Source organism: Eublepharis macularius, chromosome 3 (assembly GCF_028583425.1).
Source record: "Eublepharis macularius isolate TG4126 chromosome 3, MPM_Emac_v1.0, whole genome shotgun sequence".
Classification (NCBI taxonomy): domain Eukaryota; kingdom Metazoa; phylum Chordata; class Lepidosauria; order Squamata; family Eublepharidae; genus Eublepharis; species Eublepharis macularius.
In genome coordinates, this window is record NC_072792.1 from 54844465 (window position 1) to 54869196 (window position 24732).

The following is a 24732-nucleotide window of genomic DNA, read 5'->3' on the forward strand; positions in this document are numbered from 1 at the left end:
AAAGCTGTATTTGTTTATGTACTTCAGTGTGTAGATTTGGATGATTTTGTATACTTGTCTGCAAGAAACTCTGTTAAAAGAGATAACTTTGGCACAAGAAAGAAACCTTTGCTTTGTCCCACCCAGTGAGTTGCTTTCCAAGTATGTTCAGAATGGTTGTTAAATCAGTAATCATGATTTGCCAACAGCATCAAAGCCATTTAATCCATCAATAATCAGTCTCCAGCTCACATACAAGAAACTAACATTTCTCTCCTTTATAAAAGGCAAAAAAGGAGTGATTCCAAACACCAATACTATAATGCTTTGTATAAACTTGTAAACTGTCCTAAAACTGGATTAAATAAAATGTACACACTTTGGCTTCACACCATTGGCAATAAGAAATGGATTCTTTCCTCTGGAATGATCTAAGGCAGGCCTGTATAACTTGTAACCACCAAACACTGATTCACTGTAAGGAGAAAAGGAAGCAAGAGGCTAAAAGTCTTGGAGGTCACACTAGAAGGAAAAAGACCAGTGCCTGAGAGTTATAAATCCCACAGCAATCAGGTATGGCAATCAAGCTCCCTTCTTTTGTTACAAATGCAAGAAGTGCCATCTCTTTTACTCAAGAGCCATTGATCCTAGAGTAGCTCTAAAGGAGGGAATCCCTACCCTTCCTTGCAAACCATATGACCAAGCCTGAATTTTCTGGAATAAATAGAGAGGCTTTCAGCATGCAAAATCTGAGTCATTTTCTTCCCAAGAACTGCCTTTCACCACTATCATGACCCCCAACTAACATCTCAGTGACCCCAACACAGAATTCTGAGGGGAGGAGACTGAGGTGCACAGGCCAGTGGCTGCTGAGGACCGGTGGGACCAGGAAGGGAACAGCAGTGCAGAGCTGCCTGATGAGGATGAACCAGCAGCGCCAGAGGCCACCTTGCCAGAACCTGCAGGAGACACCATGCCACCAGTTCTTGTGAATTAGCTGCTAGGCCTCCAGGCAGGACTTAAACCCAGGCCTGTAGCCTCCCAGGACCCTATCCCATTCTGCAGGAATGGGGGTGGCAGAAGGCCCAGGCTGAGGTGGCACAAAGGAAGTGAGGTGCCAGACTAGCTGCACAAAATCTCCCTGTAGATTCAGAGTAGAGTGCTGAGAGTGATACTTCCTTGCAGGGATCCTGGCCAACTCAAAAGGCAGTTTCTTTGTACGGGGAAGGGATTACGTGCCAGTTTTGCAGAATGTGCAGGTTATCTCAGCAATGTAGGGACAAGCTCGGTCCCCAACAGTTACAACAGCATTGCTTTGTCTGTCCTCACTTATGTCACACTGCTCACTCAGTGATAATATTGCCTCTAAACACGCCCATGAAAATGTAGACTCTAGAGACCCCACAATAGTGAAAGGTGTTGCGAGAGTGTTTCTAAATGCACATACGTATGTGCCCCCTTATTTCATGGCAACAAAGGCTATAACAAATACAGATTTCTGACCTAAAGCAAGTTCTGAGGTACTGAGTTAAAATTAAATCTGAAGAATGTATTTAATAGCAGAAGGGAACCTCATGATATACCACACACACTGCTATGAACATTCCATGCCTTGAGGCTAAGGTGAACTATGTATCTAAAAACAGATATTTCCTTAGCATGGAGAAATGGAATGAGGAGTGAGAAGGGCTTGCTGTATTTTCTCTTGGTTAGACAATTTAATTTTTTTTGTTCTCTTTGTGAGTAAAGTCTTATTTTACTCACACCCTTTGAATGTGTATTTAACTTCAAGGTTTTTAAGATGTCCTGAAAGTTATTGATAGCATTCTTCATTTTTATGCAGGAATTTTCTGGGGAAAATTGGTTTTATGCAGGTTGTTTGTAAGTTCACAGGTCTTTGGCTGAAACATCTTTACACTTTTGAGGCCTCTGCTGATTATGTGGGAAGAGAAAGTGATTGTGAATAACAGGAAGAGAGATGGCTAGTTCCCCAATGATCTCTCAAAACCTCTTGTATTAGCAGTACAACAGTAATTCTTGAAAACTCTCAAACTAAGTTTAGCTTACAACCAAATCTACAACTGAGCCAAGAAATGCCCTCCCTTACAAAGGCTTCTTCTGCCTGTGAAATGGGCTTCTTCGTTTTATTTATTTATTTTAAAGTAAGTATACGAATAGGATGAAAGAATGTATTATTTGTACAAGTAGAAGGCCCATGAAACTTGTAAGGGCAATCTCATCCACCTCCTCACTCACACTGCTTTCCTTTCTGCTGCTCTGCCTGCCTGCCCCTCCCAGCCACTCTGTCCCCCATCCTCCTTCCCACCACTCTGAGACTCTGGGAAGTGGATGCAGGAGAGCAGTGGGGAGGCAGTGACTCCTGCTCTGCCCCCTCCCCGTCCACATGTAGTGCTGCCTCCTCCATCTATCTAGCTCATGCAGCTCCCCCCACTTCTGTCTCCCACAGCGGGCTTCCTCCATCCTCTGTTTTGGAGGATTTTAACCCTTTTCTCTCTTTTTTTTAACTTTTAGAATTTTCCTGCCTTCTCAGTGTCAGAGGAGGGCAGGGCAGCTCCAGCTTCTCTTCCCCCACCTGCAGAGAAGCAGCAGCAGTGGTGGGGATGGCCACTCCTCCCCTGCTTGCCTGCTGAAGAGAGCTGGCAGGGCTGACATCAGCTGCGAGTTCTCCAGCAGCTCCATCTGGCTGGTTCCACTCCCAAGACAGTTCCCACACACAGTCGATTTCTGTTGTCTGCACAAGTGCAGAAAACAAGCTTGTGTCTCGGTGAGTGGGATTCAACCTCTCTCCATGTTTTTTTGGGCTTTTCTGATTTTTCTACAACCCAGACTGGGGAGTGGTGTTCCTCAGGAGCAGCAGCAGAAAAACGGCTTTCTGAACCTGGCTCCCCTCTCTGGGTCTCTCAGTACTCACAGAGCCCAGGTTCAGCATTAGATACAGGATGTGGAAGCTGCAGAGAGTCTTGAAAAAGATTTGACTGGAGTTGTCTCCAGAGGAATGCTTTGTAGTCCCAAACTTTCTTTTTCATCCCATATACTTCTTGCACATAGGAAATTTTGTCAAAGTGGCACCATAAAATACTGTATAGACTGCATTTTAATGGGTTTTGTGCATGCTCCTATACAAGTAGCAACTAGAACATGAGGATTTATTTTAGTAAGTAGAATATTTTAAATAATTGGCTCCAAATATGAGTCTCCTGCCCATTTTAGAGGAAATGATGTAGATTTCTGCTAGCTTAATTTTAATCTTAGAAACACTTATTTCTTTTTAAAGTATCCATGGCAAAACATTAATATAAGTGGGATGCATGTGTCCAAAAGGCCATTCACAATGTAATTTAGTTGCTAAATTAAAATTAGTTTGGTGTTAAGAGTTTTCCTTAATTCAAAAAGATACACATCTTGATCTTTTAATTCCTCACTTTAAGAAATGTTGGTACTCTTGACTTTCTCTGGAGAATGAATATTAGTTATAAGGAGAGGAATGAGACAAAATGTGTCTAAGTTACTAGCTGTAAACAGCTATTGCAGACCTTGCAATATAATAGTTTTCCCCTCTACAGGGCTCCACAATTAAAAGACTGTTCTTGGAAAGTCACTTAAAAAGGAAATAGAATGTTTATTGTATATTCCACCTTTTTTTTTACTGCATTGTCTTCTATCATAACTTTCTGCATTATGGTATGTCATGCCTTAGATGTTTTTATTGCCCTAGTTTTTATCTGCATTGCTTTCCAATTCTGTAATCCTAGTGCTACCGCACCATTTATTGGAAATCACTGTTTGTGTGAATTGATTTTTATGTTTTGTAATCTGCCTTGAGTATTAGGGAGAAAGGTGGACTATAAATGAAGTAAATGAAATAATTATACTTGAGATAGATTTTTCACATTCTCTACTCTCTTCACAAGCAGCTGGGGGATGTTAAGTTTTATGTTTTAATGAAGTCCCACGTACATTTTGGCAGTAAGTCTAGGCTATGCAAGCACCACACAATCAAGCTTCGTGAAAAAGCAGGCTAGGTTTCAACAAAACATGAAATTCTATCTGGGACACCATTTAGAATCTTTAAGAACATTCCATTCTGCCTGACCTTTTCCTTCAAAGGTCATTTCACCAAACACACACAATCACCTTGTTACCCCAAAACTGTGATTTCCACCTTTCTACCCCCTGCAGTACTGGTGAAAGATTTCCTTGGATTTATTATAACTGTAATTTCCCCCCTGGCAAAGTCTGTTGTAGTATGCCTAATTTAAGCCAGAGACCTGACAGGAAATGCAAACAAAGGTACAATAGTTTCCTAACTTTAAAGGGACCAAATTAGTAGGAGAAAATATTTATATTTGAGAAACAAAGAATATATTATAGATCCTATTCTGAAGCTTTAAAAACCTATTCTGATTGGTAGTAATACTGAAGTATTTCCCCTCCAAATTAAAAATGGGGGAGAATCACTTCACTTGATCCCTAAATTATTTGCTTTTAGAGTAACCTGTGATATATTTGTATGAGTGGAAATGATTACTGAATGATAGCCTTGAAAGATACCTCATCTCATGCTAAGATTCAGTGGGCAATCTCCTTTGAGGGAGGCAATTCTTCTACACTAGAGATGGGCACGAACAAAAAATCCCAAACGATGTGATTCATGGTTTGTAGCATTCCACGGAACCTCGAACTACGAACTTCCGACCTTTTCCCAGTTCGAGAATTGGTTCGTGGCATTTCAACCACCCTGCACCAGCTGCTGAAGTCAGTGTGGGGCATTTGAAACAGGCAGTCCCTTTCTTCTGCTGCCCAGGCAGCAGGAGAACAGGGCTATCAGTTTCACAGAACCCACACCAATTTCAGCCCCTTGGCTGAATCCAGCGCGGGGTCTGTGAAACTGACAGCCCCTTTCTCCCACTTCCCGGGCTGTCAGTTTCTGAGACCCTGCACCGGTTCCAGTGTGGGGTCTGTGAAACTGACAGCCCAGGAAGCAGGAGAAAGGGGTTGTCAGTTTCACAGACCCCACACCAGTTCCAGCACAGGGTCTGTGAAACTGACAGCCTTTTTCTCCTGCTGCCCGGGCTGAGGAGCAGGAAAAAGGGGCTATCAGTTTCACAGACCCCATGCTGGGTTCACCCAATGGGCTGAAACCAGCACTGGGTCTGTGAAACTCCGAACCAGCCACGGAACAGCTGGAAAAATTTGTTTGTTCTGTAAAAACACGATCCCATGAAACGCGTGTTTCGTTGCAAACGAACCGGCCATTCCGTACGGAATTTTGTTCCATGGTTTGTTTCATGCCCATCTCTATTCTACATTGAGACTGACAATAATCCAAGTATGCTTCATGCAGTTATAAGGCAATAGTACTCATCTCCATCAGATCTGACTAACAGAAGCAAGGCCAGAACAGTAAACATACAGAGATGCAGCAAGACTACTTTGAACTCATAGGAACCTCTAATTTAATCTGTAGATTTCTCATGGCAAACAGTTTGAGAATAATGGTTTAAATCTCAAGAACAAAGTTGAGCTATCATTCTGAAAAGATAGCACCAGTATTTTGAAAATACACAGGAACAGAGAAAACTCTAAATGGAAAGTATTATTAAGAGGTAACTTGTCACAATTTGCAAGTAACCACAGAGCAGGGTGATTAAGCCAGTAACTGGTGATACCTTGCCATCCAGCAAGAATAAATTTTTACTACTCCCCCACTTCCTAACCTTTCTTATTAGTTGTGCAATAAATTTTTGTTAGTTGTGCAGAAACAAGATATTACAAACAATGGTATATACACTCTATATATACTGTATATACACTATGGTTATCTCCCAGGTGGTCAGAGCTGTTACCAAACTGTTGCTGCTCTAGCTGTCCTCCTCAATTAAGGTGGTAGAAAGAGGAAGGGTGTGCCGTCAGTCTGTTGCTGGGAGGCATGCAGGTCCAGCGCATGTTAAGATATGCTGCATTGGGGTAGGTGGGTGAGGACCATTTAAAGAGCTAGTTGCGGCCCCCATGTCACTTGTGATCCAGACAATGAGGCACAATAATGCAGCAGTAGCTGCAGCAGGATAGGAAGCCACATGTGGGGACCAAGTGGCCTTGAACAGTATCTGGTTGAGAGGGTTTGGCAGTTGGTTGCCTCAGTAGACACTGCACCCTGGAAAGCCAAGAGCTGGCAAGCAAACCCATGTAGCAAGTGGATGTGCAGCAACTTACTGGACCCAGAAGGTGAGTGCTTACTGGGGTTCCTTTCTATCACAGAAAGGCTCGGTGTGTGTGAGTGAGAAAAGAGGAGTTCTTGACGCCCACTTTCCCCACAATAGAGCCTGCAGAAAGACGTGGCAAAAGGATGGCTGTTGGGAGTGGGATCTCTGTTTGGAGCAGAAGCTGCAGCAGCGCTTGTTACTCAGGGATGAAGGGAGAAGGAACTCAGCACATGCAGGTGAGAGGGTTGGGTTGCTCCTGACCACTTCCCTCAGTTGTCCATACCAAGTGGCTGCTTGCATCATTATATTTGATCTAAAAATTAAATAAAGTTGGTCCTTTAAATATTCCATCAGATTGTGTCAGCTCCCTTTATTCCAAGTCTGTCTGCAATCAGACAAGGGCCCCTGAAAAGGAAGTGGATTAGGACTGTGGCAGGATTTTGGTGTTCTGCCCTTTTTGATCTCTGGAATTTTGAGTATAGCAGCAGGCATCCAGCACTCACTGTCCTCAGAATCAGGGCCTATGTGTGTATTGCTTCACGACCACACCCTCTTCATTAAACCAAGACTTGTGAGGGAGTAACATTTAGCAAGTTACACTCTTACCAACTCAGCACATTTCACCTCCTCTTCTAAGAGGCTATTTTTGTAGGAGGGTGGAAACCTCTTTAGAGGCTTAAAAATAGAATATTGGATGTAATAAAAAAAACCATTCCAGAGAGTAACAGATAGCATAACTCTAAGGAATTTTATTATGACTAAAAGAAAGGACTCTGCTTGAAAAGTATAGCTGTCAGAGAAAAACATAGTATCTAAACAATAGGATACAAGATTGAGAAGAAAAACTTTCCAGCTTGGAGCAGGAATATCATTTAATTATCAGGGTACTGAGAAAGGATAATAAACAAAGTCAAATTTAGAAAATCAGATACAACAAGAATCAAGAGGTCCAGCTTCAGAATCCAACATTCTTGAACAAAGAGAATACCAAAAATCTTTTTTCTGAACACATTGTGTTGTGTTGATAAAAATATAAATGTCACATCTTGAAGTGAAGGGCTTACTGGGAAAACACAGAGTTTGGCTGGGGGGCGGGGGGATGACAACTTTTCATGGAAGACTTTTTTTTTGGTCCAATGGAAAAACTGAGGACTTGGGGGAACAGTGGGGGAAAACCTCCTAAGGGATATTTTCCCCCATTTGGGAATGAGCAAACTTCTTCTTAAGACAAGGTTTTTACTCATTCAAGATGTATAGAAGTTTAGAATTAAATAAAGTTAAAAGTTTTTTTTAAAGATGTATAGCATGACAAATTCTATATAAGAAAATCTACATCATTAAATTATAATTACTATGTATACTAATGTAGACCTAAAGGTAAAGGTAGTCTCCTGTGCAAGCACCGAGTCATTACTGACCCATGGGGGGATGTCGCATCACAACGTTTTCTTGGCAGAGTTTTGTTACGGGGTGGTTTGCCATTGCCTTCCCCAGTCATCTACACTTTACCCCCAGGAAACAGGGTACTCAATGTAGGCCTAAAAAGCATATTTTCAATGATTTTTTATTGTTTAAATATGAATAGATGAAAATTAATATACCATGGCTACAATTGTAAGAATACTTTACTGGGAATAAGCCCTATGGTACAAGTCATGCTCTGTACTCTCACTTTGACTAAATAGCATCAGCTGGGAGTTGTCCAATATATCCTATGGGACAAAGAGGCACAGGACAAAGGAGATCCTCTGGATCTGTTTCACCAGAATGAATGAAACACATATACTCTACATGGTCCTCTTTGTCCAATGAAAGCACAAAGATAAGCAGTCTTCAACAACTCTATAAGACCTAAACAACCAACTTAGAAACTATAATGTAAAATGATAATGACAGGACAATACCTCAACAAACCAAAACACAGCAAACACAAACTTCCTACAACTTGTCACGATAGCTCCGGATTGCACACATTATAGGGAGTGAGATTACAGCAGCAGTCTTCTGTCTGAACTGTACTTATTTTTTGCAGTGTTCCTTACTGTGTGTGCATAGACTGCATACGCACAAACAATAATCACATTGAATTCATCTGAACAGCAGACTGAACAGATGTAGGCAGGGGGTGAGATCTGTTCCCCGTTCCCATATTCTTGGTCTCTCCAGTCTGAAAACATATAGACCACATCAAAAGAAAGAAACATTCCACGTCCTGTTTTATGATGCTTGAACACAGCAGCAACTGGAAGCCAGAGATCAACAGGTTCATCAATAGCTAATAGCCATGGTGAACCTTCATATTTAGAAGCAGTAAACCTCTGAAACCCAGTTCTAGAAGGCAACATCAGAAGAAGGCAACCTCAGGCCTCTGTGCCCTGTTTGTTGGCCCTCCGGGGCAACTGGGTGGCCACTGTGTGAAACAGAGTGCTGAACTAGATGGACCACTGGTCTGATCCAGCAGGGCTCTTCTGATATTCAGAGAGATGTGAATTGAATATGGAGTTAAAATTCCGTGCTAAAATAGTCCTCTTTTCAGAAGTCAGCTCTTCTCCACCCTACCTTCACCTCAGCCATTAAGAGATGTAACCAGGAGGAATACAGGTAGGTGGAAATGACAAGTTGAGCAATGAAGCTGCTGAAGTAATTCTGGAAGAGAGAGAGAAATAGACCATGCATGCAAAAAGAGCCTTATGAAACATGGCAACCTTATGAACCACAAAAATACGACTGAATACCTGATGAAATTGCTGCACTGTAATTACATTAATGCCTTAGCTAGTCAGATTGGATTCTGTACATTTTGCTTTGGTTTCAAATGACTTATCATCTGATGAGCATTTGGGTTAAATTCTTACACTCCAAGGGTGCCTGCAGTCAGAATTCAAATCCCATTTGTAGAATAGGTTTTATGTAAAATGCAGCTACAGCATTATTTTTAGATACCTGGATGAAGCAACTATTCCCCCTAGCATTCTCAGGTTCACTCAAGCTTTTGCTTATCCAATAATCTCCCTTCTGCTTACACCTGCTTAAAGAAAGCTATCATAGCAAGTCATATATAGGTGAAGTATAGTTATTTTAAATGCAAGTAAAGTTCTATCAAGCTGGTATACTGCTAAGCAAACCTGTCTTGTAGCTTTATTCATCTACTCCAAAGTGTAACGAAAGCAAAAGGGGAGAAACAATTCACCCTTCTGTTCTCCCAGCTTCTCTTGAAATGCTCAATGAGGAACTTGCAGTTAAATCAATAAACACATGATTTTGAAAGCTCCTGGACTTCCTCAAGAACAAGAACTGCAAGTCACTTTAGAAACAGGATTGGGGGAAAAGAAGAATAATTTTGCTCTTAAGCTGTCAGCAGCATGAACTGGGTGTGCAATTTTAGTACATTTGTTCCCAGAAAATCATGGTCCTCCTTTGCACCAGTTCCATTCTGGTGAAGACTCCAGGCATGCAGAACTGCAATGCCCATATAGAGGGGCATCATCTGTAGATAAGAGATATAGATTACCCAGTACTACATAACTCCTTCTCTTATCTTGGGATTTCTTTGGATCTAACTGTTTTGGCATCAAAACTGGATACAAGAACTGTATGTGCTGATGAACTCTTAAGGCAGGTTCACATTAGACATTTACTGTCAGCCAATGCCTAATGGAAGCATGGTTGCCACTCATCTAACTGCTGACACACTTTTTCAGTAATGATAGCACATGGACGTCATCATTGTCAGTCTGGTGTCATCAAACTGAAGAATAGATGAAGAGGGCTAAATTACTACCAAAGAATGTGTGAATACAAATGCCCTAAGTTTGCACAAGAAAGTGGAACTTTGGTAGGTTATTTCCCCCCTTCCATATATTGTGTACAGTGTTTCCATTATGAAAAATAAAATGCAAAAGAAGAAAGTGAAAAACTTCAGCACAGAATGTATCATTTCATTGGACTTTCTCTCTATCTTCCTTCATGAAAATCTGTACAGTTGTGCAAATTCTACCCCAATAGTTTCCATGAGGAAAAGCAACACATCCCACAAAGTAAGCAGGGATAAGTCACATCAGATGTGCAGTTTTCCAGTTCTCACCAGATATGTACAAAGAAACAAGGACCATACGGAAGCAACAGTTAAGCATTTTCAGTTAGCCTCAAATATGGAAATACATAGGCTGAGATTCTAATGTTGAAGGAACAAGATATAAACACAGATAAATAGAGTTCCTCTGATGTTGACTCTTTATGTGACTCCTAGAAATTTTTATTTTTATCTTAATTAGAATCTACCTTTCTCACTGAGACTCAAGGCAAATTACACAGTGTAAATAAATATGCTCAATGGCTGGGACATTCAATAAACAATAAATAGGCTATGGATTTCAGAAATAGGCTACAGATGGCAGAAATTTGAAAACAAACATAATTCCAAATACAGAGATGAAACACTGCTGAAACAAGTGTTTTGACATGACATTAAACAATATGGAAACTACCCGGTAGGGGTATATATACATCAATAGACAGGGCCCAATAGCATAGTCTACAGTCCCTGTCCTTTACCAAAGTATCTCTTTGAGCCATTTCTGACAGCACAGTCCTATTATCTGAGTGAAAATGCCCTCCCAAATAATTCATTTTTGCAAAGTTTGTGGAAAGCCAGGACAGTGGGAGCTTTTCTGATCTCTTCAAGCAGGTCATTCTACCTTTCCTTTTTTCTAGTCAATGAAGGAAGTCACAACTGTGATTGACAGGAAGCAAGAAGAAATGCTTTGCTTTCTTGTTGACAGGAGCTGCTTCTTTGGATATTGTCTTAGCTGAGGGCCTGCAGCAGCTCCATCTGGGTTTCCTGCTTCTAAAACTTTAACTTGCCTCTAAAATAAATAATTTTAAGAAAGGTTCTCTTGCCTTCTTTTAAATTTCCAAATTACTCCAAAAAATAAGAAGTAATGTAATAAAAATTGAGTCTCTGTGTGTTTAAAATTATTTCCCAGCAGGAAAACACAATCTTACTTCAGCTGGCTTTCCATTTCTACTAACAATAAACACTAAAAGCTATGGCAGGGTACCCCAATGTGGTGCCCTTGCGAGTCACAGCACCTGCCAGTACCTTCCCTGGCACCCGCCAAGCTTTTCGGAAAGCTTTTCGGGCACTGTAAGTCAGGGCTTGTTACTGAATGCCCCAATGCACAGATCATGGTTCTCCAAAGCTGTAATACTGGAGCCACTGGAGGATCAGGAGGATTGTTAAGCACTCGGGCTTTCCTTAGTCCATGTGTGGTTCCATTACCCCTTCAGACTTTAATTCTTTTTACTCTCCCTTCTCTTCCTCCCTCTACCTTTGGACTTTCCTTCCCTCCTTTTTATTCCCCCTTTCGCCCTCCTTTCCCCTGGCTTTCCTTCATTTCTTTTTTCCCCCCTTCTACGATTCTTTGGCAAAGCGAGGAGACAGGTATTGTGTTTGGCTCTGCCACTTGCAGCAGCCATTTTGGATGTGGCTCTGCCTCACATGGCACTCATTTTGAGTAATGCTCACCACTCCTCTAAAAATTCCAAAGGTGCCTGCAGGCTCAAAAAGTTTGAAGACCTTGGAGCTTTGGGGTGTGTGTGCAGTCAGTATGTAACTGTCAAAGGTTCAAGTCTTTAGAGAAAATCAGTCAAGAGCCTCCATAATATTTTTTGCACAATAAGTGTCCATATGCAGGAACAGATGCTGGAGCTACACGACTCAAACCACAAGGCACAAAACCTTGTACCATCTTTCTGTCTCACAGGCAAGCTTTGCTGTGATCTCAGCAGAAAGCCTGAATGAACTTTGGCATAAGCAAAGGTTAGGGAAAGGAGATGTTTTCAATGCTCCCTCCCCAGCTCTTCTGTGGCAGATAACACCACAATTAAAGAGCTTGATTTGCAAAATTAGCAAAATATTAGTGTATTATATAAATTAAGTTGTCCAGATGCAATAAACTTGAATATGGCAACGCAACCACCAAGACTCTGCTGCCTACTTTTCTTATGCAGGGTGCTCTGGTATAAGCATTTATGTCTGAGAACTGTAGCAGTCTGTATTCTCATGTTTGCAGACCATAACGATTTAAACACCTCATGCTTTTCCAGAACGTGATACTTAACTACCACGGCTAGGCAATGTTGTGGCAGCATTACATCACCATGATGAAGGTGCCAAACAGAAGAGTGGCAGGGGCCCACTGTCAAGGAACATTTTAACGTTGTATGTATGGCTGTGCAAGGCAGCCTTGATGCAGCTCTTAAAAGCTTATCACCTTCATTTGTCCATGTAACCACAACATGACTTGCAACAATACTTCTATGCCAAGTTAAATAAGCATAAACTTCTTATAATGGAAGAGTCATTGAATATCATTCAATAGAAAACCCTTTTTGATGTAACTTCCAGAAATGAGATCTATGCTTCTAGGCAACCATAACAAAAACACATTCAAGAAAACGTACTGAAATCTCTAAGAAGGCTAGAATTTATGAAATGACTCAAGATGAGGAAGGTCTGGCTGGTGCATCTCAGAGCCTTGCCCAGGAACAGTGTTTCTGCAAGGGAAGAAAGCATGGCAAAATAGTCAAAGAATATTATTAAAGCTTCCCAGGGGAACACTGTTCTTTCCCATCTGTAGTTACTAAGTTTGTCAAATTATGATTACTATTTTTATATATGACTTTTAAGATGTGCAAAGTGTTCTACAATTTTTATCTGATTTGACCCAATAAAATAGGTTTTTATAATTCAGATGATGCTATCGAGAAACTGCCTGGGTTCCAAGTGTAACCTGGGGGACCTAAAAGTAACATTGTGGAATAGTTCTACCCCTGCAAAAATGTCCAGGCTTTATGCTGAGTGAAGTTCAAGGAGTTCCATGCTATACCATAGAGGGCTAGGTACAGTAAGATCATCACTCCCGTTCTGAGCAAATTATGCTGCTTCCAGTGTACTTCTAGGCCAATACACAGCCCTGGTGATAACCAGGATACAAGATACCTGGTGGACCCCCTCCACCCATTCATACCGACTCATGCTCTTAGGTTCACCAAAGAAACTGTATTGAGGGAACTCCCAGTTAGAGAAATTCAATCAGTGGAAACAGGCATGTTCTTTGAAATTGCCCATAACTTATAGAACTTATCCCCCTTTACACTGTGAACTGTTTGTTCTTTTTAGACCTTCTAGCATCAGTTGAAAACTTTTAATGCCTTTTTTAACATTAAAATTTGCCACTGGTACATGTAAGCATTTTAATGGCTGTAGTTTGCTATCGATTTTTAAACTGATTTTATATGGATTTCTTAAATGTTGTAAGCCACTATGCATTTATATTTAAACCTACAGACTGTAAACATTCTAATAAAGGAAGAAAAACTTTAGCATAATCCCCCCCACTCCCCACAAACAAAAAACTTAGGACATAAGTTCACAAATCATTATTTCTAGTACTCAGTGTTTTCTTACTTCCTACTCTACAGAGTATAGCCCGATTTTGTCAGATCTCGGAAGCTAAGCATGATCGGTACTTGGATGGGGAACCCACCAAGGAAGACTCTACAGAGGAAGGCAATGGCAAACCATCTCTGCTTCTCACTTGCCTTGAAAGCTCTTTGCTGGGATTGCCATAAGTCACTATGACTTGACGGTATATATGCATGCACTCTATATAAACGAAACAAGTGGTTTCCTTTTGTTGTCACTACCCAGAGAGATTTTAAAAAATAATCGTTTTAACTTCAGAGGAGCAGCAACTGGTGCATTCTTGTAGCATATCATTCTCTCCAACCTGTTTCACAAATGCTTCATCGGTTACCACATCAATAAAGGCACTCTCTGCCTCCTTATATTACTGTCAGTTTTGAAGAGGAAAATAATAGTTGTATAATGCAATGTGCCAGGGGTTTTCCCTGCCGGTTACTGGAATCAAATTTATCTTCACCACAGACAACCTGATGACCATATTTGTGGAACCTCAGCTAAGACCAGAACTGCCCCAAACAGCAAGACTGGCCTCAATAATAAGCTTAACTAAAACGCTTACCAAATAGCCCTCTAAGGGAGTGTGTTTTCGGTTGGCTGAGTTTCGAGGACATGATGAAAATTTCCATGTTGCTTGTAATAGTAAGGAAAATATTTTTGAAAAGAGGTTTCAATTGGTTCCTTTGAGCACTCTGAATTTTTTTTGAAGAAGTGAACATGTTATTTATGGAAGTCATGAGAGGAACTGTAAGCCCTTCCTGTCACCTTGCTCTAGAGTCTGCCCACCCCCACCCCAAATCTAGTAAAAGGTAAATAAGACATTGGTAACAAGCTTGGCACAGTGCAGAAACATATGAATGGTGGCCAGACCCAATCTTGCCTTGAAAGGTTTATTACAGAGGTGACCCAGCTTTTCAATTTTTGAAACAACATAAATTCTTCATATAGCTGTTAGGTATAAGTCACATCTTTAGGTAAACATCAGTCCACTCTCTCTCTCTCTCTCTCTCTCTCTCTCTCTCACACACACACACACACACACACACACACACACACACACACACAAACTCCCTCTCTCTCCATCTCACACACTTCCTGCTCCTCATGTTTCTTCCTGCAGTATTTCCTTTATTATACTCTTTTATAAAATTATTGTCTTACACACAGCTGGAAGAGCATTGCCTTACTCCCCCAAGCAACCACTTAGGAGCTCATCTTAGAAGAACAGGTCAGCCAGCAGCTTTAAAGAGCTTGCCACTCCGAGGATAAGACAGAAAAACAAATTCTACAGAATCAACAGAGTACAGCTCTAAATTGTTGCGAAGGGTGGTAAACTACTGCATTACAAGTGGCAGGAATTAAAGGTGACTTGGTGTGAAACTGGAAACGTGTTACAGAACCACCAAAAACTGAAATCCTGGTTCAAGTTCTTCTTTTTCACTATGAAAGATGAAGTATAACTTGTCCAGATGCTGTGAGTTTCCTTGTCCTACATAAGCAGCTAAGCCAAACTAAATGCTGCCCATGTCTTGTGGCCTTCGAGGTACTTGCCAACCACTTCCTCTTCTTACAGGCCCCTTTAGGCGGGCCTGCAAGACAGAGATGTTCTGCCAGGCATATGGTGGAGACTAATTTTAGCCCATCATTGCCGAGCTTTCCACCAGTCTCCCTCTACAAGGGGTATGGAGAGTCCACTCACGCTGGTTGCCCTGAAAGGGGCACAGTATTTTATCTGTTTTTATAATTTATTTTAAGTGTATTTTAATCAATGTTGTACCTTGCCCTGGGCCTGCTTGCGGGGAGGGCAGGTTAAAAATAAAATAAAATAAATAAATAAGATGGAGATATATTGATCCCCTGATAGGTTACGATTCAGGGCTGGAAAACTGTTTGGCTTGGTAGCTCACATGGATGTTTAAAAGCAGGAAACCCAATTGTTTAATTACTCATCATGCTGATGAATATATATTGTTTTATGGATTTTATTGTTGTTATGACAACTTATTAATTAGCTATGTTAATAATCTACAAACTGAGAGTGGAAGGGGAATGCAAATATCTCAAATACTTGATCAACTAAATTGCTCTACAGACCAGATATGGCTCAGTGAAATCAGTGGAACTCTACACCAGATCACCACATGGACCAGGAGGGGCTATAGCGGAATCATAAAGCATCTGCATGTCTAGCATCTCCTGTTAAAAGGATCAGGTAGCAGGTGATGCAAAAGACTTCCACCTGAGACTCTGGAGACAACCTTACCTTGACAGACCAATGGTTCGACTCAATACAGCTTCATGTGAAGCCCTATGCTTAAAACCATATGCTCTCCATGCACTGCTGCCTACAGTCACATAGGCACACATAACTGTCATACAAACAAACAGAAGCAGGCATCCTGCAGTACTCTAATCCCACACTTTAAACATGCCATAGTACGGAGAGCAAGGGAAACCCTGGTGGTATGGATGGGACCAGTTCTAGCTCTGCCTCTCCTAAGGAACAGCCAGTGAGAGATTACGGAATGCTGGGGCTTGGGGCAGTCGGGTGAAGGGAGGGAGCAGTCTGAGCCTGTGAAGGGGGTAGCCTGAACAGAGTGCCCTTTTTGAGAATGATACTTTGTGTTTATTGTCTGCTGAAATGAACTGGGATTGAAAGTTCAAATATTATAAACTATGTATCTCTGTGCTTAAGTTATCTACATATTGTGGAAGTTGTAAATAAAATGTAACTGTTTTTTCGGTTTAAATCCTGGTGACTGGATGTTTAGGGTCATAGGAAAAGCAGCACAAACACACCCCTTTCTGGACACAGCCAATATATCTGATCAAAATGGTGGGAGTGTACAAGGGGGATAAACACTGAGTTTCTTAACTCCAATAGCCCTGGCTGTTCAGCTGGGCGAGGGAATGAGCTGCTTGTCTGGTGAAGTCCCTGGGAAGAGGAGAGAGGAGAACCTGTGTGGATTTGGGTCAGGGCTCTCTGCTTGATAATTAGAGACTAGACAGGTGGCCTTGTCTAGTCTGCCCTTAACTACCCTTGACTGCCATGACTGCCCTTAACTACCTGTGAAGCCCAAAAGCTGAAAATTGAGGTTTAAAGTGTGTGGCCGGGGGGCGGGGTGTCACACAGGCTAGAGTGAGAATGATGCCCTGCTGAATGAAAGCACTTTTCTGGACACCTCTACTCTGAGACCACCAAGGAAACAGAATTGTTGTACTTAAAACTCAGAGAGGTCAATGTTGTTGAGGTCTTCCATAGGTAAACAATGTATATTTAGCATGGAAGAAAACTGCTTTGCTAGACTGGCCCACCGTCTATATAGTACAGACATCCTGTTTCCAACAGTTTTCCCCTCAGGGAAATGTCAAAATCAAGGCCGAATACCTGTCAGAAGAGCATCAGCAGATTCCTCTGCAGCTCCTGTAAAGAACCAAGCTTTTGTCTGGGGAAGAAAGCACTTGTGCTAGCCTCAGGAGGGGAAACCTCCTCTTCTATCACAGGAGAAGGAGTAATGTTTGAAACATTAAGCTGGCACAGCAGTGGGAAACCCAACTCTAAGCATTTCCGAAGAGGCACTGATTCTGGATTCACCCACTGAAACCCAAGAGACGTTTCTGAACAGCATCTTCTGTGTCACCCCAATTCTCTGGCAGAAAGGCTGAAACGGCTTGTGAAATTTTTGAAAAGCAAGAAATATGCAAACTGCAAGCGAAGAGCAGCTGCTGCCCTCGTTTCAGAGGTTATTGCAGCTGCATTGCATCATCTTTCACAGCACTGTCATAGGGAGATTCTGCCAAGTTTAGACCATCTGATTTTGGGATTGAAACTGCAGCAGTACCTGCATTGTTTTTAGAAAAGGAAGTGGAGAGGAAGAAGAATGCAGGTTTGCTCCAGCTCAGGGGGTCTTGATTAATATTCTCTGAGCACACTGAAAAGTTATGATTAAGAGTTACCTAGCCGTCTCCAAATATCCCTTACTGCAGATGCTGCTCCTGTATTTATGTGGCACCATGGCAAGCAGGCATTATGACTGCTAGATTTGTTTTCCTTTGCTTATATATTCAAGATGGCATTTGTGCTTTTAAAGGAATGAGTATGATAAACAATCAAGATGTGGGCAAACAAACATAGGTACATAACTGATTCATTCCAGGAAAACACAAGATCAGGAAAGAATGCCCACGGACATCTTCTACTACCCGTTCTCTAAAAACGATTGTTCTGTAGGCCATTTTTGCAAAAGGCATCTGCAAGAAACTAGCTTCTTCCCCTGGCACAATCTACATTTCTGAACCAGCTAGCTGCTTTGTCAGTACAGACTGGAGTTACGTTTGTCAAAAGACACAACTTTTGGTGCAATAAGCCTAATCACAGTCATATATTGTGGCTCAGCACATGCTTGACAAAACCTCTTTTCTGTAGTCCCAGCCAGACAGCAAAAGCAGGATGTTTATTGAACCACCCCATGGACTATGTGCAGTTAGGTGGATCACAAGCTGTGTGGACCTGTCAAAATGTGAGGCAGTCCTCCCTGCGGAGATGGATAGCAGCTTGTATCTCCCTCTTTCCTAACATTGCTACCTGATTTCTTCATGTGTTTTTATCAGACAATGGAGCTAAAAGGGCTCTGTCTGAAGACATACCCAGGGGCTCCATAGAGGGCCAATAGGTGTCAGATGTGCCCTGCTTATCTGCTATGTATGTCTAGTAGTCTCTGTACTCTGGGCCTCTGAGAATGTGTAAAGAACTATCTGTGCAACTGTCTGACTATGTAACCAAGAGTAGCTTATCTTGCAGGTGGCTGCTTTTGCTTTCTCGACCGGCATGGAAAAGTGTCCTCGAAATGCTGGCTGCAGCCGTATCTTCCTGAGACATGAAATGAGCTCATCCTTGTCTTCTTCTTCCCTACCCCCTCCAACCTCCTAGGCCCTGCGAGCCTAAACGCTAATGGTCTTTATCCCAAGGTGGGAATCCTGCCCTATAACTAACATTGCTTTGCCCATTTACGTCACTTCTGCCGATGCCGTAGTCTGAGTGCACTGATACTGATGGATCTCTAATAAAGAAACTTTTACTGGACTCTTGAAGTGTCTTCAGAGAAGTAACTGGGCATCTAACTGGCAGAGCCTGACAATAGGTAGGATTCTCTTCATGCAAGAAATGTTAAGCCAGATGACTTTTCAGTCTCTTAACAACTATAGGATGCTTAAGCCTATTTCAAACCTTCACAGAATATGTGGAGGGAGGGAGCAGAAACCACTGCCATACCCTCATGTTATTGAAACCTCCTCATCGTCTATAACTGTATCCATATACAGCTATTGAGCTCATACCCTTCCACAAATTTTGTTAAGTCTTATAGGTACTACTGGACTCTTGCTCTTTTCCACTACTACAGACAAACACAGCTACCCATCTTGATTTGTATCCAGGTAGATAGTTTCAGGTGGGTAGCAGCGTTGGTCTGCAGCAGAAGAGCAAGATTCAAGTCCAGTATTACTTTAAAGACCAAAAGATTTCCAAAGTATAAAGTTTCAAAAGTCAAAGCTCCCTTTGTCAGATCTATTGAAGGGAGATTTGACTCTCAAAAGGTTTTATCTTGGAAAGCTTGTTGGTCTTTACAGCATTACTGGCCTCCATATCTATACAGTACAATAATAAATTGTGCCAAACAGGGATTCCTGACTACTTAGAGAAAGCTCCCAGCATGTATACATGTAAGATCACAGGTTCATAAATGGATCCATGAAGACTGGGGAACATAGACAGCATGAACAACTCTGCTCTCTCCTCCTCTGCATATTCAGTGGAAGTCTGAATGAGGCTTCATTTAGGCCCCACCATACTGTTATGCATTCCTATCTGCACACAATCCTAAATACAGAAAATGTTGTGGGGAAATGTAGGGTTTCCCCCCATTGGATTATCCTCTGCTTTCATGCTACAAAATGCCTGTACAAGTTGTGGAAGTCACACTTAGCTCATCCACTATGAGAAAGTTTGTAAGCACCCAAGCAACAGCTATCCCATCGGATTTGTGCTCCTTGTTGTAAGTTCTGAAACTTACTGCTAGCACATGCAGTTTCTACTAACATTGAGATTTGGGTTTTTTAATTAATCAGGCTAATAGCTCTCTTTCTCAGACGTAGTATCAACAACTTTTTGTGAATAAAAACAAACTACAATGTCCAGACTGTAAATGAGATAAACTTAGTGGTGGGGGGAAGGGGATCAAGAGGCAGTACCAAGTTATTAATTCAAACAAAGTGGGAATATAATAATTTCATTTTTGGAAAAATCAGAAGTTCAGTTAACTAGGATGATGTTTACTTTGAGTTATTCAAACACAGACTTGCATGAAGGTCACACAGTGTGCTCAGATAACAAGATTTTCAGAAGTCAGATTAAGCTAATGAGGGCTGTGTATATCTTCAAATCAAAACTTAGTGTGCTTCTTCTGAATCTCATGGAGCTACACACTGAAACTTCACTTTCTGCTATGTGCGTCAAAACATTCCATTAAAAAAGGCACAGTACTGTTGTGCATACCTGTCTGCAGTTACAAAGTCAGAGGGCTGGACTCACTGAAAGGCAACAAAACTATTACTACCCACAAAGTCTAGACTACCCAGCCCAGCTTTCTTGAGGTGAATCTAAACAGTAGTTATGGAGACAAAGACTTTATAAACAAATAGAAAGATCAACAGACTTTGGAATTATGTCTTAAAAAATTATACCACAGCACATTTTAGAAACCATTGGAATAAGTGTTGCCAATTCATATATCACTCCTGTAATAGTGATTACTGATCACAAAACCAAATGCCATGGTATATATTACACTGAGAGTATCCCTGTTGGAGGAAGTATGGAAGCTTTTCAGCAACTGATGCCTCTCTATGATGGTACTGTTAGCTTTACATGGAAAAAACCTATCATACTACCTATCATACATGCTGGAATGGCTTATGTGTGTTGAAAAGACTAAACCTCAATAAATTAAACATTCTTGTTTTAGGCTATACTTTGTAAGAGATTCAGAACCTAAATGGAATGAGGCAGAATTTATATCAACAGATAATACTTTCTAACAATGTCTTTAAAACATACACATTCTCTTGTCCAAAATGCCTAAATTCTGGAATCTTGAGTTGATGGCCCATATCACTTCATAAGAATGCAGTCTTAAACACATTCTTCTCAAGCTGCTATTTAGGAGCAATTTTTGCAAGTGCTGTTATCCTGCTGTCTTTAGCTGAAAGCAGTAGATAAGGAGAGGCTGGAAATGAAACCTCTTTGCACATGAACAGCATTAATCAGCATGATTATTTGCCAATGGTTATCCCTGTCAGGGCCAAACTACACATTATGCAGAATGCCACAATTATTTGGGGGTGGCACTGGTTTATTTTTTAACAAAAGCTATTGCGGTTGCAATTTGATGGGGGAGTCTAGTGTGGAGGAAGAACAGTTACTTAAACAGCTGGAAATAAATCCCCACTGAAATAATAAACCAACCAAAAAACAGGTTAGTAAATCAGTACTGGGAGTAGGGCCATTATCAAGCAACACTAGATAATAATCCCCGTGCTGGGATTCTTTCAGTAACATGGCTGTTGACAAAATGACTGAAGCTCCTTTCAATTCAGTTTCTGCCTGTAGACCAAAGATGGGGCTTCTGGGAATCCTCAAAAAAATGAAGTTTCTCAGAAACGTTCTTCCCTACTAGTTTCTTGAGGCATTATAAGATAAGCTATCTAAACCATGCACCCATCAACTCAAATTACGATTATCCTGAAGTTTTGTACAAATATATTTAGTTAAGCTAGAGAAAGCCTCATTATTTCATTTGAGTTCTTTTATTGCTTTCCCTCTTATTTAATCGGTTTCAATAGGTGATAGGTTTTACACTGTGAGCTGAAAGAAAGCACCCACCTGTGGCATCATGGCCACAATGACAAATGTTTAAAACACCAGGTGCCAAAGCCACTTCTTTGCAATAGCAGTAACAACCCAAACTGAAGATACAATACAACAAGATACCATTTCTGCATCCTTCCTGACACTATCCATGGAAAACATCCATGTGAAGCCATACAATTATTAATGACCATTTCTAAAAATATACCCTACAGTTAAGCATGTATTTGGAATCTTGTAACGTTAGACTTTGTGCCTGGGAACATAAGGAGGTGATGACGAGCAATGGAAGAAACAGACTTCTGACTAAAGAAAGATCAGCAAAAAATAAGGCAGAAGAAATGGTGGCTACAGAAGTTTGCACATGCCTTGTGGTTCTCATAGTGCTATCCTATGCAAGAGTTACTCTCTCCAGTTTAATCCCACTGATTTCAATGGGTTTAGACTGAAGTGACTCTGTATAGGACTGCATTGTATGTACACATTTTCCGGAAGGCTTTTGATCTCCTTGGGTGACGATGCTTTGTTCTCTTTTACTATATCTGCAGTTGATGTTTTGATGTTTCAAGATTGTAATGATGAATATAGTGTTTTATTTTTGTTATTGTTTCATTTTTTTATCCTTACACCACCACCCTCAAGAATATGCCTGGGCCGATTCCAGATGACTAACCTTAAGTCGCTTCATGCCGCCCTCTTCCGGATCGCGACAGGGAAAATGCGAAATATCGCGTTTCCTCGCGCGAGTTTTGTGCGACAACGCACAAAACTCGCGCGAGGAAACGCGATATTTCGCATTTTCCCCGTCGCGATCCGGAAGAGGGCGGCATGAAGCGACTTAAGGTTAGTCATCTGGAATCGGCCCTGGTCAAAATGCATCACACCCTGTGATATCTGCTGGCTCGCCCAAGAATATGCTGCCAACAACTGTAATGTTGTATTCTTAATCTTTTATCTGAACTTATCAGACAAATAACTGTTTTTATTAAGCTTGGTTAAAATGATTTTCTATTATCTATTGGTCATGTATTGATCAGGTCATTAAAAACATAATATAGAGTCTCCATATACCACACAGAACATATTCCAGACATACACCCTCAACCTGTGAAACTTGCCTTTGTGTGTTCCACCAGTGTTGGGAAGGCAATTCTCTCTCTCTCTCTCTCTCTCTCTCTCTCACACACACACACACACACACACACGAATGCACGCACACGGAGTTTCAGCTAAAGAGCCCAGATATTAAAAAGCTTGCCCCACCGCACAAGAAAATCTAAGACACCAAACCTACTAGAACACTCTCCTGTAGCCCAGTTTTGCTGGACCTCTCCCAGCAACTTTCTGGAGCAAAGAGGGAACGGGAACGTTTCAGAGGGAAGAAGCAGGCAGCAAAAGAATCAACTGCCTCTTTCAAGTCAGACTTATCATTGAAAAGAGAGATTAAGATCAGGCCATGAGACAGTATCTACAGCCTTCTCTTCTCCAGCATGCACATCCTTATCTACCGATAACCTGTAGTAAAATGACACAAGATATTTCTTATACTCACTTGGTAAACATTTATTTAAAACTGGGTTGTTTAGGATCAGAGGAGGGGCTGTGGCTTAGCAGTATCTGCCTTGCATGAAGAAGATCCCAGGTTCAATTCTGGACATCTCTAGGTAGAATGATCAAGAAGTAGGTGATGTGAAAGACCTTTCTCCACCTGAGGCCCTAGAAAGCCATTGCCAGCAGAGTAGACAATACTGACTCTGACATTACTGATTCAGTGTAAGGGAGCTTCAAGGATCTTCAACCAAGCTAGTGGCATTTTAATGGAGGTCAAGTAGCATTCAATGCATCACCAAAGCTAGGTGGAAGGGCATTCATGTGTGATTCTCCTACTCAGTCCTGAGCTTTAAATCTTGATTTCAGAGTTATGTCTGAACTGGACATGGGGGTTGCATCAAAAACACAGCTTCAGGTTTTTTTTTTAAAAAAAACAGCTATTTTCATGACTGAATGCTTTCAAATCACTATATATATATTTTAAAACTTCCAAGAATTGGAATAAAATTACAATACAGCTTTTCAAATGGTATGCTGAATGCGGCTGGTCTAAATACAAATACGTTGGATTGTCAATGCCATATATGGTCCTTAGGATGAAGAGAGACTTTCTAAATAAGATGTAAGTGGTTTGATATATATTATATGCTCTGAAAAAAATCCTTAGGAACATGTCAAAATCATTTCCACCATAATTTATTGTCTATCCGTCTTCACCCTGAGTTTCATTTGATCTCAGGTCTACAACTGTTAAGATCCAAGACTGCTCTATTCAACTCCGGTCAAGCTAAAGATATTAGACTATCAAGGTCAAACACCACAGAAGACCTTAGGGCCAAACTAGACCTAAGGGACACAGGGACAACAACACCATTTTGAAGCCTAAAACAGACAATTTAAAAATGCAACAACAGTCTGTAGCATGGTGGGACATAAACTTTAAAAATGCTAAAATAGCCCCCATAGCTATTTTGACCCTCAAAAAACACTGAGGGAGGTGGTGGCAATACCTTGTCCTGCCACGCCGCAGGCCCAATCGGATCAGGCATCAGTGATTTCAAACCAGCCATTTTAGGCGTTAAAATGGCAGTGGCCCTCTGGAGGACATGACGATGCTATCATATCTAGTCTGGCCCTTAATCTCAAAAAGTTTCTGTGAAGGCTGTTAGCATGTTTTATCTGCAAGTCACTGTATGAAGCAACATCAAGAGATATTAATGCATTTAAGAATCAACACTTTTGAAATATAAGACACAGCAAAACCTCAATAACTCACACTTCTCTAATATATACATCCCATAACTGAAACACAGGCATCTCTATCCTTTTAGGACTGCAGAGACTTAACTGCATAGTGTTGTAATGGGGATTCAAGTTACCACGCCTAATTTACCATGCCAATATAAATATAACTATTTACTACAGTGCAGTAATCTAAACAATGTATGAATGAAACAACACATTTTGGATTTAGAATTAAAGTCAATCTTTCATCATGTAAGAGTTAACTGATAACAGATCTATATGGCTTCTTGCAATCCAGTAAATGGTTAGATCATTTACAGCAA

The 24732-nt window shown here is 41.1% G+C and overlaps 1 protein-coding gene across 1 annotated transcript in view; it reads right to left on the reverse strand.

Moving 5' to 3' along the window:
• ATP10A (ATPase phospholipid transporting 10A (putative)) overlaps positions 1-24732 on the reverse strand; it is a 140139-nt gene that overhangs the window by 114052 nt on the left and 1355 nt on the right.